At 45.9% G+C, this 14,049-nt stretch overlaps 1 protein-coding gene, 1 long non-coding RNA gene and 1 pseudogene across 5 annotated transcripts in view; 2 read left to right on the top strand and 1 right to left on the bottom strand.

The window, feature by feature from the left end:
- Window positions 1-14,049, bottom strand: part of ZNF831 (zinc finger protein 831) — a 111,826-nt gene that overhangs the window by 83,384 nt on the left and 14,393 nt on the right. Inside the window, exon 1 of one of the 4 annotated variants that reach the window (XM_045444081.1) lies at window positions 12,535-12,952. The exons of 2 other annotated variants lie outside the window; for them this stretch is intronic. The gene's annotated coding sequence lies outside the window, so the exon portion shown is untranslated. Of the gene's footprint in view, window positions 1-12,534; window positions 12,953-14,049 lie in introns of those variants that run through there. One more of the 4 variants, XM_045444078.1, reaches the window with a different exon arrangement.
- Window positions 1,481-2,095, top strand: LOC123579924 (annotated as a pseudogene).
- LOC123579925 lies at window positions 11,417-12,834 on the top strand. The gene is made up of 2 exons (XR_006703014.1): window positions 11,417-11,972; window positions 12,521-12,834. It is a non-coding gene; the product is annotated as an uncharacterized LOC123579925 (long non-coding RNA).

Consider the following 14,049-nt stretch of genomic DNA (forward strand, 5'->3'; position numbering starts at 1 on the left):
GACAGTATGGCACAGGCTCAAAAACAGACACATAGATCAATGGAATAAAGAACCCAGAAATGGACCCACAAATGTATGGCCAACTAATCTTTGACAAAGCAGGAAAGGGTATCCTATGGAAAAAAGACAGTCTCTTCAACAAATGGTGCTGGGAGAATTGGACAGCAACATGCAGAAGAATGAAACTAGACCACTTTCTTACAACCTGCACAAAAATAAATTCAAAATGCATGAAAGACCTAAATGTGAGACAGAAAACCATCAAAATCCTACAGGAGAAAACAGGCACCAACCTCTTTGACCTTGGCCACAGCAACTTCTTACCTGACGTGTCTCCAGAGGCAAGGGAAATAAAAGTGAAAATGACCTACTGGCGTCCCATCAAGGTAAGAAGCTTCTGCCCAGCAAAGGAAACAATCAATAAAACTAAAAGGCAACCAACGGAATGGGAGAAGATATTTGCAAATGGCATACTGGATAAAGGGTTAGCATCAAAAATTTATAAATAACTTACCAAACCGAACACCCAAAAATAAATAATCCAGTGCAGAAATGGGCAGAAGACATGAATAGACAGTTTTCCAAAGAAGACATCCAGATGGCCGATGGGCACATGAAAAGAGGCTCAATATCATTCATCATCAGAGAAATACAAATCAAAACTACGATGAGATACCACCTCACACCTGCCAGAATGGCTAAACTTAACAACTCAGGAACAACAGATGTTGGTGAGGATGCAGAGAAAGGAGAACCCTTTTGCGCTGTTGATGGGACTGCAAACTGGTGCAGCCACTCTGGAAAATAGGATGAAGGTTCCTCAAAAAATTATAAATAGAACGATCTTATATCCAGCAATTGCACTACTAGATATTTATCCAAAGGATACAAAAGTGCTGATTCGAAGGGGCACATGCACACCAATGTCTATAGCGGCAGCATCAATAATAGTCTAATTATGGAAAGAGCCCAAATGTCCATCAACTAATGAATGGATAAAGAAGATGTGATGTCACACACACACACACACACACACACACACACACACAATGGAATACTACTTGGAGACGAAAAAGAATGAAATCTCGCATTTGTCACAACACAGATGCAACTAGGAGGTATTATGCTAAGCGAAATAAGTCAGATATAGGATTTCACTCATAGGTGGAATTTGAGAAATACAACAGATGAACATAGGAGAGGGAAAGGAAAAATAAGACAAAAACAGAGAGGGTGGAAACCCATAAGAGACTCTCAAATACAGAGAATAAACTGAAGGTTGCTGGAGGGAAGGTGGGGGGGGGGGGATGGGTTAACTGGGTGATGGGCATTAAGGAGGGCACTTTCGGGGATGAGCACTGGGTGTCATATGTAAGAGACGAATCACTGGGTTCTACTCCTGAAGCCAAGACCACGCTGTATGTTAACTAACTTGAATTTAAAATAAAAAATAAAAGACCTCTGCGGCTAGCAAGCACCCCGGAAGCTGCCCCATCTCAGGGTCATGACGGCAAGCAAGATGGCGTCTGCCAGCAGGGTGGTTCAGTCAGTCAAGCCACATACTCCATGAATAAGGAGTGTCTCCTGACAGAAGAGACAATCCTCAACCCAATGTGTCAGAAGTTTGGGGATCAGCAGGACTACCATCTCGGTCTTCTTCACTTTCATCATAGCATTCGAAGGGAAGGAAATCACCAGATTTGCTGAGGCATCAGGGTCCACCAGACACCGCAGAAATAATAAAAACGTTACCTCAGAAATACAGAAGGAAGCTTGTGTCTCAAGAAGAAATTGAATTTACCCAACGCAGAGGTCCAGAATAATCACTGACAGTGTGGCTGCTATTTGTCATCGTTCAAAAGAATAGTCTTTACAATGAAGGACTTCTAAAATGGCACATGAGAAATTATACATTAAACAACTTGAAGAAATGTTCTATAAAAAAAAATGAAATAGAAAATTTAGGTGGACACTTGTATCTCCTAATATATGTATGTTGGTCAGTTTTTCCACAAGCTTACCTGATTGTTAATGTCCTTATTGAAGTACACATTTTTTAAATGTAAAATAAATAAAATAAAATAATAAAAAAAAAAAAACCTCTGTGGATGGGCTCAACAGCAGAATGGAAGAGACACAAAAAGAATGAATGAATTTGAAGATAAAATAATACAGATTCCCAGTCTACTACAGACGAAAAAAAGGCTGAAAAAATGAACAGAGCCTCAGGAATCTGGGGGACTAATGAAACATATAACATTCATGTCATGAGAGTCCTGGTAGGGGAGTGGGCTCACACAGCATTTAAATAATGGCTGCAAACTTCAATTTGGCAAAAGACCCAAAAACCTACAGATTTGGGGAACTAGTGAATCCCAAATAGGACAAAACCAAAGAAATCCTAACCAAAATACATCAAAGTCAAACTTCTGAATTCTAAAGACAAAAGAAAAAAGGATCTTGAAAGCAATGAGAAAAAAGTCACACCTTAGGGGAAAAACCCCTCTAATGACAGCAAAGTTCTCATCAGAAACTTGGGAGGACAAAAGGAAATGGTACATTCCAAAAGGGCTAAAATGAAAGAATGTCAACCCAAATTCTATATCCAGAAAAAAAAAAAAATCCTTCTTCAATGAAGGGACAATCTTCAAATAAAAGAAAACAAAGATAATGTCACCCCAGACCCACCCTAAAGGAAGAGTTAAAGGACATTCTCTAAACAGAAAGGAAACAACGAAAGAAGGAAAACCAGGAGCATCGAGAAGGAAAAACATGAACAGAAAGAGTAAAAATATAGACAAATACAGTAGTTCCTTCAGAACTTTTTAAATGATGGTGGATGGTTAAGACAAAAATAAAACTGTCTGATACGGTTCTAGATGTACGTAGGTAGGGGGAAGGGAGGAAGGTAAAGCTTCTACACTTCGTTCCAAATGGCGAAATAGTGACACCCATGGGCCGTGATGAGTTACAGGTCTACTCGTAATCGTATAATCAGAGAGCAATCGTATAATCAATATGGGGATATCCAACAGAGTCTGCCTGAACCATGGGCCACAATTGTGGTCTCCCTGCAACCACACAGCCTCAGATTGGAAATGAGGTGTCTGCAGCCTTCTTGACGGGAACTAGGGCCCTGGCAGTAAGAGTACAGCCCATCTGAGCCTGGGCGTTCAAAGTTCCTGCTCCCTCAGCAAGCCCTCCTTCCCACCACACGGCCCAGGAGCTCTGAAGACCTCTGGCTCCGATGGTGTCCAAGCTCCCAGTGCACCCCCACATCTCCTGCTTCCTGCCTGCCCTCCAGGGTATTATCTACTCTGGACAAGCTCCAGTCTGGCTAAACCAACCAACTTCTCTGCTGTTCAGTGGTAAAACCACAGCTCCTCCAATGAGGTCCCAAGCCCTTCCACGTATGCCTTCTCTTGGGTACTATTCTCTCTCAACCCTAGGGTACTGCAGAGAGTTTCCTTATATCTTCTAGCTGCCCTTTCGCTACAGTGAATCATTCTGATGTTAAACTTCCACAGTGTGACCTACTAGGTTTTCTACTTCCCGATTAGATACAGACTACTACAGAATTCTAGGAGTGGCCCCGGAAGAGAGATCCCTAAAGATGGGATCTAGGGATGGGTCCGGTCATGTTCCTGGACTTGAGTGTAATGCTGAGCTCCCTGCCAATGAGGAATGTGCTGCTTGTAACCCATGACATACAACAGCATCGCAATCAATCAAGCCGTCCTCTGTGGTTGGTTGTGACGAAGTACCACTGGAGCACGTGCCTCGGGAGCCCAAGTTGCTTCCGCTCTTGCCGCGTGGCAGTAATGGGGACTACCCGGGCTGTGGCGCGGGATGAGTTTTTCTGAGTGCCCTTGAGTGCTTACAGAAAGAAAGTGACAAACTCAGGTCTGTTAACTCCCACCTCGAGTCACGGTCTGAGAATCAGACAGCTTCCATGACAGCCCTGAACGAATCTCTCATTTCTTGTAGCCACAGGACTGACATTGCTGAAAACCAAACACAAAATGTCACGGTGTGAGTTGCTGAGTTAAAATGGCAGTTGAATTCACAGTCTTGCCAGGTTTCGCCTGTGAAAATCAGGGCATTAATGGGGGTGGGGGGAGAATGAGATCCTGAAACACAGAAGGGCATCACGAAACTGCCAATGTTGACACGCAGGTCATTCTGAGCCTTTCTTACCGGCAGCAACAGATTCCCCTCCAGTGTCCAAGAAGACCCGTCTCTGACAGCTTAAAAACACTGTGATGCCCTCATTTGGGACAGGTACCTTGAAAGGGATTCCTCCTTCTTCTCCAAACGCACCCAACCACCCTGTTGCCAGGAGACCCCTAACTAGAATCAAGTCTCTGCACGACCCGGGCAATGGGTATACACTATGACCCAGGAAGGAACAGCTTATCCACCAAAAGAGCTGGAGGCCTTTGCTAATACACCCTGGCAGAAACAGGGGGAACATACAGGTGGGAATAGAGTCTAAGGTCATTGAGAAACACCTTAGTGAGGGGCCACTTGCACCCCTGAAAACCTCCGTGGCTGCTCTTTTTTCAGGCCAAGTATGACTGGGTGGGATGCCACCCTTGAGATGGGCTCCCTGGTTTCACTGTGATGTTTGAATCCTGGTATAGCAGAGGCTAAGTGGCAGCACTTAAGTATCAAAGGCAAAGTGGGCATACACCCTGGCAGAAACAGGGGGAACATACAGGTGGGAATAGAGTCTAAGGTCATTGAGAAACACCTTAGTGAGGGGCCACTTGCACCCCTGAAAACCTCCGTGGCTGCTCTTTTTTCAGGCCAAGTATGACTGGGTGGGATGCCACCCTTGAGATGGGCTCCCTGGTTTCACTGTGATGTTTGAATCCTGGTATAGCAGAGGCTAAGTGGCAGCACTTAAGTATCAAAGGCAAAGTGGGCATACACCCTGGCAGAAACAGGGGGAACATACAGGTGGGAATAGAGTCTAAGGTCATTGAGAAACACCTTAGTGAGGGGCCACTTGCACCCCTGAAAACCTCCGTGGCTGCTCTTTTTTCAGGCCAAGTATGACTGGGTGGGATGCCACCCTTGAGATGGGCTCCCTGGTTTCACTGTGATGTTTGAATCCTGGTATAGCAGAGGCTAAGTGGCAGCACTTAAGTATCAAAGGCAAAGTGGGCATACACCCTGGCAGAAACAGGGGGAACATACAGGTGGGAATAGAGTCTAAGGTCATTGAGAAACACCTTAGTGAGGGGCCACTTGCACCCCTGAAAACCTCCGTGGCTGCTCTTTTTTCAGGCCAAGTATGACTGGGTGGGATGCCACCCTTGAGATGGGCTCCCTGGTTTCACTGTGATGTTTGAATCCTGGTATAGCAGAGGCTAAGTGGCAGCACTTAAGTATCAAAGGCAAAGTGGGCATGTCAACCACATGGCAGTAGGGACCTACCAGTAGCCAGAATGCTCTGGGTCGCAGAGACCTTTAGCCAGAGCTGACTGAGACTGACTCCCTGGGAGTGGAAAAGGTCATCAGCCTGCTAGGACACTGCCTGACCCACGCAGCGAGAAACACGCTAAGTGTGGTGCAAACAACCGGACTTGAGTCACCAAATGGAGAATTAGAGCCCTTCATCCAGTTTTCAGACCCAATTCAGTAGTTCACAGACCAGAGGCCCCTGAATGACACGGGCGTCAGGTCCTATGGCCAGCCAGACACGCTGTCGACTTCCCTCCTAGCCTTCCCCAGAGGGACCCTTGGCCACACACCACACACTCGAGTGGCTGTAGTTTGAGGAAAAAGTAAATACTGGAACTTGTTAGGGACTACTAGATACACCTAAGGTAAAGGACCCAGAGCTAGCTGAGGTCCTGCCCTGAGGGCAAGGAAACCCACGACCAGACAGCTCGAGAAAGCCACAGACGGGGACTACAATCTCACGGCCAAATGCAGAAATGAGGACCGGAAGAGCTTTGCATGTGATCTCCACGTGTGCTGTATGGTTGAGTTTGTTCACATATACTAATCGCTGTCCACTTCTTTCTCCTTCCTCGTATTTTTAGGTTTTATACATGAGTTATTGAAGGTTAAGTTTACAACTTAGTCTTAGAGAATATACAGGAAGCCCTTGACTGAGTTTGAGGAGTAATTACTATAGCCCATGACGGATTAAATGACTGGCTGTTCTCATTTTGAAAAAGAGTTAAAATTTCTTCACTTGTAAGGAGGAAAGATGTATCTCGTTAGGCAGAAAATACAGTGCCTTTTCATAGTTTCAAGGAAGTCCCAATATGCATATGGAAGCTGAGGGGCCATAGGGATAGACCATGTCAGTTATGAATTTATTGCATCTCAGCTCTCAATGCACCTCCAACAAATGCTGTACGATAAACAACGCAATTCCTTTAAGTTTTTAAGGTAGGCACAATGTTAAGGGTGACTGCAGGAAGGAGAGGCTTCCTGCAATTTTCAGCGGGGGCCAAGGAGAAGGTCAGTGGTGTGGGTGTGAGGACATCTGCTAGAGCCTGCCCCCTGCCAAAGTCCCCAGATGCTACTCCCTCTGCAATCTTGCAGCCTCGGGCCGGTGCTAAGCTGTCTACGGCCCCACCCATGAAAACCAAAGCTTCTTCCCAGCCTGCCGATGGCCAGAGAGTCGCGTGGCCGCTGAGCCCCTGCTGCATCCTGTGCACAGCGCACCTCTGGTTGGGGCGCCCACAGAGAACCACTCCGCCTCCCACCCATGCAGACCATCAGCTCCAAAGGTCTCCGTTCCCCCTGGTGCTCAGATTCCCAACGTACACCCGTGTCTCCTGTTGTCCGTCACCCGCTTACCGCCTACGCTCTAGAATGTGGTCCACTGTTCACCCAGCAACTCCAGGCGAGCTCCGGTCTGGCTAAGCCAGCCAGCGTCTCCGCTGCTCGAGAGCCAAGCTATAGCCTCTCCAATGAGGCAGGAACCTCTTCCAAGTCCGTCCTTCCTCTCAACCCTAAAGTACCCCATAAAGTTTCCTTACATCTTACAGCCACTCTCTACAGTTATTAGTACTCATCTTAACCTTCTCTTGTTTAACCCACTGTGTGATTTCTACTTCCTGATGGGACCCAGAATGCTGCTCCTAGAGAGGTCCTCTCCCAGGCCGTAACACAAACCTTAGCAAATTGAAACAACTGAAATGATACAGCGTGTGTTCTCTGCTCAGAATAAAGTCAAATTGGAAGTCAACAACAGAAAGATAACAGGAAAATCTCCGAACGCTTGGAACGAATCAGCATACCACAAAGTAACCCACGTGTTCCAAGAGGAAGTGTCAAGGGTAACATCAACAACAACAAACACCGAATGAATGGCAGTGAAAATACGCCATCTCAGAATGTGTGGGATGCAGCTAACACAGTGCTGAGGGGGAAATGTTGAGCACTAAAGGCTTATGTTAGAAAAGAGAGAGCACCACAAAGCAATAATTTAAACTCCTACTTCAAAAAGCTAGTGAAAGAAAAGCATAACAAACCCAAAGAAGGCAGAAGGAAGGAAATGATAAGGAAAATTGAAGAAATAAATAAAGTTGGAAGAGAAAAATAATAAAAGGAATGAATGGAAATGCTTATGCTTTCAGCAGATCAATAAAATTGATCTTTAGAATCTCTACAAAGCCTGGGGCGCCTGGGGGGCTCGGTCGGCTGAGCGTCCAACTCTGGCTCAGGTCACGACCGCACAGTTTGTGAGTTTAAGCCCCACGTCGGGCTCTGTGCTGACAGCTCAGAGCCTGGAGGCTGCTTCAGATTCTGTGTCTCCTTCTCTCTGCCCCTCCCCAGCTCGCGCACGCTCTCTCTCTCTCTCTCAAAAATAAACATTTAAAAAAAATTTTTTTTAAAGAATCTCTACAAAGACTGAAAAAGGAAAAATAAGAGAAGGCACGAATTACCAGTATCAGGAGACTAGCAGGGATATGACTACAGACCCGGTGGGTATCACATGGAGAAAGGGGAATTCTGTGAATAAATGTGATAGTCATACGAACATGATAACCTAGATACAATGGACAAATTCCTCAAAAAGCACAAACTACCACAACTCGCCAATTATGAAACAGCTCATTTGTTGAGCCCTCTATTAAGCAGCCTGAATTTGTAATTTTAAAACTCCAAGGAAAGAAGTCTCCAGGCCCCGATGGTTTCACTGAAGAATTCTACATAATGTTTAAAAAAAGAATTAACACGAATTCTATACAACCTCTTCCAGAAAACAGAAAAGGGGAGAACACTTCCTAATTAATTGCATGAATCTGGCCATCATCCGGACACCAAGACCAAAGATGGTACAAAAAAGAAAACTACAGTGCAAAATCTCTCACGAATGCAGATGGAGAAAAATATTAGCAAACAGATTTACGATGTGAGAAGAATCATATATCATGGCCAAGGGTTGCCCAGCGATGGATCAGGGTGATCCACCGCATTAACGGCATAAAGGAGAAAAATCACACGACTGTATCAAGTGCTACAGGAGAAGCTTTTGACAAAAGTCAAAACCTACTTGTGATAAAATCTCTCAGAAAACAGAAACAGGGGGCACGTTTCTCAACTTGATGAAAAGTATCTACAAAACATCTACAGCCAATATTACACTTACTGGTAAAAAAAAAAAAAAAAAAAAAAAAAAAAAGAAATACTTCCTCCTGAAGATCAAGAACAAGAGAAAGACGTCTCCCTTCGCACTCTTATTCAACATAGTTCTGGAAGTTCCAGACAGTGCGATAAAGCAAGAAAGGAAATGAAAGACATACGGGTAGAAAAGAAGAATAAAACTGTCCTTTTTTGCAGATGACATGATTGTCTATGTAGAGAACCCCAAGAAATCTACAAAAAAAATTCCTAGAATAAATACGTTCATCAAAGTCACATGATACAAGTTCAACATACAAAAGTCAGTTCCAGTTTTATTACTAGCAATGAACAACTGGAAACCAAAGCTTAGAACACAGTGCCATTTACAAACACTCAAAGAAAAAGGAAATACTTAGGTATTAATCTAATGAAGCTCGTACAGGCCCTAGATGCTGAAAAGTGTAAAACACTGATGAAGAACTCAGTGTGAGAAAGCGTAAACAGAAAGAGACACTGTGTCCATGGACCGGAAAACTGACCTTAGTAAAGAACGTCCGTTCTCTCCAGACTACTACGTAGGCTGAACTCCGTTCCTATCAAAATCCCAGTAAAACTTCGTGTGGGCATAGATTATGCAAAAATTTACACTGAAGGGTAAAAGAACTGGAATAACTCAGTATTTGGAAAAGGATAATAAAATAGAAAGAATCAAATCAGTCTACCTGACTTGGAAAACCTATTGCACAGCACGGTAATCAAGACTGTGTCGTATTAGCTGAGGAACAGACACACAGATCAACAGAACAGAATTTTCTTAAAAAAAAAAAAAAAAAAAAAAGAAACAAAACAGAAACAGAACCACACGTATATGCCCAACTGATTCTGAACAAAGGTTCAAAGGCAATTTAGTGAGGAGTGTGTAACCTTTTCAGCAAATGACACTGGGGCAACTGACACCCACAGGGCACAAAAAATACAGGTCAGCCTAGACCTCATACCTTGCTTCAGCAAATATTAACTCAAAATGGGAAACAGACCTGAATGTAAAATGTAAAACCATCGGGCTCTAGGAAAAAACAGGGGAGAAAATCTTCAGGATTGAGGGCAGAGGAAAGAGTTTTCAGACCCGGCACCAAGGGCACAAGCCGTAGGAGGGAAACTGATCAACAGGTCTCATCGAAATGAAAACTATTTGCTCTGTGAAAGTCCCTCCTGATAAGACAGTGAAAACAGTACCTACACACCCACAAGCTCATGAAAAAACATCCAACATTATTAGCTTTAGCCACCAGAGAAACGCAAATTAAAACCACAGTGACACAGTGACATATCACTGCACATCTATCGGGATGGCAAAAAGTACTGACAACATCCGACGTCGGCGAGGATGTGGAAGTTATTGGATACAGTGGCCGTGTGAACAAGGAGTAGCACAGCCATTCTGGAAAAGAGTTTGGCAGTTTCAAAAAAAGACAAAAACAAAAACAAATTTAAACATGCAACTACCATTCAGTCCACACCTCCTGGGCATTTATCCCAGAGAAATGAAAAGTTATGTCCACACAAAAGCCTGTACATGAGTGTTCACAGCAGCTCTCTTTGTAAGAGCAAAACGACGGGAAGCGGCCCAGATACCCTTCAACAGATGACTTGAAACCAACTATGGTGCATCCATATCGCAGGCTAAGAAGGGACAAGCTATGGATACACAGAACAACTGGAACAACCCTGCAGAGAATTACGCAGAGCGAAAAAAGTCAATCCCTAAAGGCTACGCACCGTGCGACTCTATTCATGTGATCCCCCCCTTTTTTTTAATATAATTTATTGTCAGACTGGCTTACCTACAACACCCTCAGGTAACACACTTGAATTGATAAATTATACAACTGGAGTCCAGGCTGATGGTTCCGGGGAGTGAAGAGGAGGAAGGCAGGAGAAAAATGAGCATGACCACAAGGGGTACCTGTGATTTACAAGATGTTGCCATCAGGGGAAAGTGGGTAAAGGTATGTGAGATCTTTCTGGATCATTTCTTACAACCGCATGAGAATCTACAATGACCTCAAAACAAAGACTAATTTATTAAAATAAGAAATAGTAAGTAAGTAAATAAAAAGAGAACTGAAAGAGGAACCACCTTTCCAGTGTGGGAGTCAGTGTATTTAACGCAGCACCTGTAGTTTCCCTAAAACCGTGTCCCCAGCTTGGAGCGCCACAGGGCTCCCCTGGCAGAAACGGACTCAACGCACAGCGCCTTCCTTGACGCGGGCTTCTTTGTATCGACCTCTTTTCTTTACGTGCCCTTCTATTCAAAGGACATCGTACATCGCTACCAGAGATGGAAAGGCTCCGCTGTGGCTTTGAACACAAAGTGGTCCTCCCGAAACTACAGCTGGAGCAGTGAAGGTCTGCAAAAGCCCCTCCCTCGGTTGCAAGCCAGAGCGGAGACAAGGCTTCCTCCGGACGCCCCAAGCGGGCTCTGCGGAAATCCCCGAATGCGGCCGTCCCAGGGCAGCTCGGCCGCGGCCGTGGCACCACGTCCAGAGGGGCGGCGTGAGCGCCGGAATGCCCGGAGTCCAGACACAGCGCGTGCCTTTGAGGCGGCCGCGACCCACAAACTCCGTGACTTTGATAAGCCACCCACCCTCTCCAAGCCGAGCGTTCCTGATCTCGGAAGTGTGGCTCGTGTCCGCTTTTTCAGAAAATCGGACAACACGGTAGATGTGATGTGTGTGTGCACGGCAGGTGCTCCGCCTGTTAGGCTCCCCCCCCCCCCCTTAATCAAACAGACCTCCCATCCCCCTTCCGCAAGCTTGGTTCTCTGCGTCCATGTGTATGACCTCTACCAGAAGAAGGGTCCCTGCCCGGTACCTAGTCGGCTCTTGGAGTGGCCACCAGGCAGTGATCATTTAGGCTCTTCTGGGTGACCCTGCTCACACGGACCTCCCCCTCCGGGACTGTGCCCCTCCCCTGACTTCCCAGCAGAAGTACAATGGGGGAAGCACACCTTCACTCCTCGGCTTCTCAGAATCTCCCCCCAGCCCCCAAGACCGCTGCAGAACCAAACACCCGCTCTAATTAACATCAGCCTCGAGACCCTAAATGCCTGCTCGTATCTCTGGGGCAGGAGAATTAGGCACGTTATTTTAAACCAGCCCTGACGTTTATTCTGCTTTTCCCAGCCAGCCGACACTATCGTTTTTCTAGCTTGCATCCTGCCCCTCGCTGCATTCTGGCCGATAACATCTCTGGTTTCATTCTTACAGAAAGATTTGCTACGGGAACAGAGAAGCACGTTACCTCTCAGAGCACGGTCCCATGCCTTATCTGACAGACCCTCCAGCTCTCAGCTATTTTGGACACTGGGAAGCCAAGTATGTGTCTAAATACGTGGACCAGGGTCCATGGTCCCTTGTAAATCTCACTGAAAAATGCTACCCTTGGGTGATCGGTAGACTCACTATAAATAGGATCTGTATCAAATACCTAAATATTTATAGCGTCCTGTACACTCAGTCTTTCAAACTCTTGGGCTCACGTAACTAATATTTCTAAACCATTCACACCGTCATTTTAATTAGATCTAGCAATGGGGAAAAACTGCTTACAAAGCCACAAATTGCCTTACAGGTTTAGTCTGCCTTTTTTGTTTAATCGAACATGGACTGTGGACCTGGTTTCTGACAGCCATTATGAACTGCAGTAAATATTTTGACAAATAGCAACAGTGCTGTTAGGCGCACAAGAGAATTACTGAACCGGGTCAGACCCAGTTTTATGTAGTATTTCTTCTCAACTGCGTGCTTGAAGATAAAGACATCATTAAGAACACAGGGTAAAAAAAAAAAAAAAAAAAAAAGGTTTGGTTTTTTTTGGTTGTTTTTTTTTTTAAGCTTCCATTTTCTATATGCTTATCCCATAGGGCATGTCACATACCTTTACGAAGAGTGACGATCTTTGGCCAACGATGCTCCGATTCAAACACGAGTGACCTAGCCGGAAACCGAGAAGACACCCATGGTTCCAGAAAAGACGCGTGCGCTGGCCACCCCAAGAAGCCAGGGGTTCACGCGCCTTCCTCCCACTGCGTGTAGGGAGTTTGTGACTCTTTGCTGAGAAGGTGTCTGAGACATCTTCCACCGGTCCCCACCCTGCAGGCAGCATCTCGAAGGACAGAGGGAGAGAGAGATGCTCCCTATGTCTTAGAAAATAAAGCAAAAGAGGATGGCTCCCCCATTGCTTGGCCTTTGAATCAACTCTGTGTTTAACTGAGAAAAAGTACCATTTTGAGCAGCATGGAGGAGACTCAAGCAGAGATGAAACCCAGGCTGGCTCAGAAATAGGAAGTACACTATTTTCTATATATCACTTAATGTCACAGTGGCGGCCCTTAGAAAACAGGAAGAGATAGACACAGATAGGGGAAAAAACAGAGCCACGGCTCACTTCTAGTAATTGTGACTATTGATCTAACAACCCATAAACAGAGATGGGTGCCAGAAAGGGAGGTACACGGCCTACTGCATCACACGTTCTGGGCAGGCTGGGGAGAAATGGAGCCAGGGTGGCCCTTTTCCTGGGTGTGGCCTTGGAAAGAGCACCTGCAGGGCCTCTCCGTGCACGCCTGGAGGGTCCCCAGGGCCCGGAACGAGCATTCCCACTGCAGGTGATGATGGCAGGAGACCTCACAAGGATCTCTGTGATGCTGTCTCTATTTACAACTTGGATATTTCGTTCAACGTGGAACTGCATTCATTTTTATTTTTAACACACTGCAGGAACTGTGATCCTGATGGCTGCGTTTTGGGTCCCCTTAAGTTGTGCACCCACAGTGAGCCCCCCTCTCTCCCCAAGACTTTGGAGGGAGCAAACGTGAGGGTGATGGAGAGTGAAAAATACAGTTGTCTAAGTGGTGGAGACTGACAGGCAAAATGGGGCACACTACTGGAAAGACGTGCATTGAGGGGAGAGACAGGACAGACCAGATGCCACACGGCCATACAGGCTGGGGGCATATTAACACCTTTAGGCTGGTTTCCTGTTGCTTTGCCAGTTTTTCACGGGAGAGAGGATGCTTCTTTGCCCACTTTGCCATCAGTGATATCTAGCTGGTCATGTTCAGCTAGGTTCGGTTTGGGAAGGGGGAGAGTTTCATTTGGCTGAGTGATCTAGGCTTTGGAAGAACCAAATTGTGCAGATTCACAGGGCGTCGACTCCCCGCCCCCACCCCCCGCCCCCCAGCATCAATGAGCAGGCACGTCACCGGCTATGCCAGAGGCCACAGGAAATGTGAAGGTGAAAACGGGAAAGTGAGCGACGCAGAGCCAGCTCTGATGCAAGCGGTCCACGCGAGCGAGACGGAACTCAGCCTGAGGCCACACTTCAGTGTCCCCTGCCCTCCTCTGGGACCCCCGGAAATCTCCACAACCCACCAAACAAGGAGTAAATACC

The sequence above is a fragment of the Leopardus geoffroyi genome, chromosome A3, assembly GCF_018350155.1.
Source record: "Leopardus geoffroyi isolate Oge1 chromosome A3, O.geoffroyi_Oge1_pat1.0, whole genome shotgun sequence".
In the NCBI taxonomy this organism is placed as follows: Eukaryota; Metazoa; Chordata; class Mammalia; order Carnivora; family Felidae; genus Leopardus; species Leopardus geoffroyi.